We start from the raw sequence: 2,182 nt of genomic DNA, 5'->3' as shown, positions 1-2,182 counted from the left end.
AAAAAAAAAAAAAAAAAGACCCTATCTCAAAAAAAGCAAATCAAAACAAAACAAAAAGAAGTCAGAATCAAACGACAGAACAAATCTCAGTACTGAGCAAATGAAACAAAGGATCGAGCTCAGTAAATTCATGCATAGGGATCTGTGCATAGATGGTAAAGCTAGAAAGACAAGGAGGTACATAGTTACAAAAAGTCAACATGGGCAAGGGATATAGTTCAGTGGCACAGTGCCTGCCTGGCAAGCACAAGATCCCGAGTTCGATTTCCGGTACCAAAGAAAAAAGTCAACAAGCCTGGCATAGGCTGTCCAATACCTATAACCCCAGCACTTGGGAGGCTGAGGCAGGAGGATCACCATGAGTTTGAAGCCAGCCTGAGATACATAGCCAGACCTTGTTTCAAAAAGACAAACTGTCAATAGTAGGGCCTAGGAGTGTAGCTCAGTGGTAGAGCATGTGCTTTTCATGTGCAGGGCCCTGGGTTCAATTGCCAGCACCAAAAAACCACAGTTAGGAAAAAAGTGTCCATAGTGATTATCTTTGGGGAAGGGAAGAGAGCATGATATTGGAAGTGCTTGGGGCTGGCTTTTGCATTTTTTCTCTTTTCTTTTTCCAGTGCTAGGGTTTGAACCCAGAGCACTCTTCCACTGAGCCACAAACCCAGCTCTTTTTAATTTTATTTTGAGACAGAGTCTTGCTAAATCAGCTAGACTGACTTCAAACTTGCAATCCTGCCTAAGACTCTAGCGTAGCAGTTGTAGTTATAGGAGTGCGCCACCATTCCTAGCTGTGTTTCCATTTCTTGGCCTGTGGGACAGTAATACAGGCACTGACTAATTTTTGTTAAATTGAAGAGAGGGCTGGATATGGGGCTCAGAGTCTGAGCACTTGCCTAACATGTGAGACTCTGGGCCCAACTTCCAGCACTGCAAAAGAAAAATAAATCTAACATTTATGTTCTGTGCCCTTTTCTGTGTATTAGCTACATTTCAGAATAATAGGATAAAAGGAAAACCGAAAAGACTTGAGGGTAGAACAATTATGAAATAAATTGGGCACTATACTGTCATCAGTAGGGGTGAGAATTCGGTCAAGGGTGGGTCTGGGTAGTGTCAGTGGTCCATCATGGAAGGGGCACCAGAAAAACACAGCAGGTGGTCTTGGCAAGCTACTGCAGAGGCAGTAGCAGCTTCTACAGGTGGCAGGTACACCCTCAAGGTGTAGAAAAAGATTCAGTGGGCTAGGCTAGAGAGATGCTGCACTTAGCCAGATGACTGGCAAAATGATTAGGCAGTACTTTCGTACTGGAATTTTTTTTTCATTCAGGCTGTCCTTGAACTCACTATGTAGCCCAGGCCAGCCTCAAACTTGACGTGATCCTCCTGCCTCAGTCTCCCAAGTGCTGGGATTACAGGCATGTGCCACCATGCCTGCCTTATACAGGATTTTAAAAATCTGATAGAGACCAGAATCCACTGTGAACAAAAATGACTACTGAAGAGAGACAGCCCCCGACCACAGAATACCTAATTTAAAAAAAGTGCTCTAACTTAATATCTCAAAACTAACTCACTTGCTTCCCCCTGGTTATTGCCAGCTGGGGGTGGAAGGGAGGCAGAGGGGACAGTGATATCCCTCTGGTGTCCACCCTGGCCTCCTGTTGGGGATTGAACTGAGGCCTCATGCATAGAGGGCAAGGGTTGCTGAGCTACACTCACAGCTGTCCAGACTTTAGACCCACCTGATCTCAGGTGGGTGTCAGCGTGCTGCAGGAACCAGGCCTCTGCCCCACATCCCTGGGTTCTGGGTCAGGACCCTGCATGTGCCCAGGCCAGTGGGAGAGTCTAGAGGGAAGAGAGGGTTCCACACCCCTCACTTGGCTGCCATTGTCCCCAGCTGGTGGCTGGCATCAAGTACTACCTGACCGTGGACTTGGAGAGCACAGCATGCAGGAAGACCAGGGTCTCTGGAGCCCGCGTGGACCTCACCACCTGCCCCCTGGCCACAGGGGTGGAGCAGGAGGTAAGAGTGATGCCCCATGCCCAGGCCCTGTGTAGAGCCTGAGGCCCTCAACTTGGCCACCCTGAGCTGGTCTGGCCACCAGGGACCCGCAGGTGCAGATGCGCCTGGCTAAACCTGCCCAGCCTTGGTGACTCAACATCCAGGCCAGTGTGGGGTGCA

The 2,182-nt window shown here is 48.7% G+C and overlaps 1 long non-coding RNA gene across 1 annotated transcript in view; it reads left to right on the top strand.

The window, feature by feature from the left end:
- Positions 1 to 1,403: 1,403 nt before the first annotated feature.
- LOC102021250 overlaps positions 1,404 to 2,182 on the top strand; it is a 14,950-nt gene continuing 14,171 nt past the window's right edge. The window contains exon 1 of the long non-coding RNA XR_260898.2: positions 1,404 to 2,023. This is a non-coding gene — a long non-coding RNA (uncharacterized LOC102021250). The remainder of the gene's footprint in view (positions 2,024 to 2,182) is intronic.

Source organism: Chinchilla lanigera, unplaced genomic scaffold (genome assembly GCF_000276665.1).
Source record: "Chinchilla lanigera isolate Chin_1 unplaced genomic scaffold, ChiLan1.0 scaffold00021, whole genome shotgun sequence".
Taxonomy (NCBI): domain Eukaryota; kingdom Metazoa; phylum Chordata; class Mammalia; order Rodentia; family Chinchillidae; genus Chinchilla; species Chinchilla lanigera.
The sequence above is the reverse complement of the archived record's forward strand: the minus strand, read 5'-3'. Positions and strand labels throughout refer to the sequence as shown.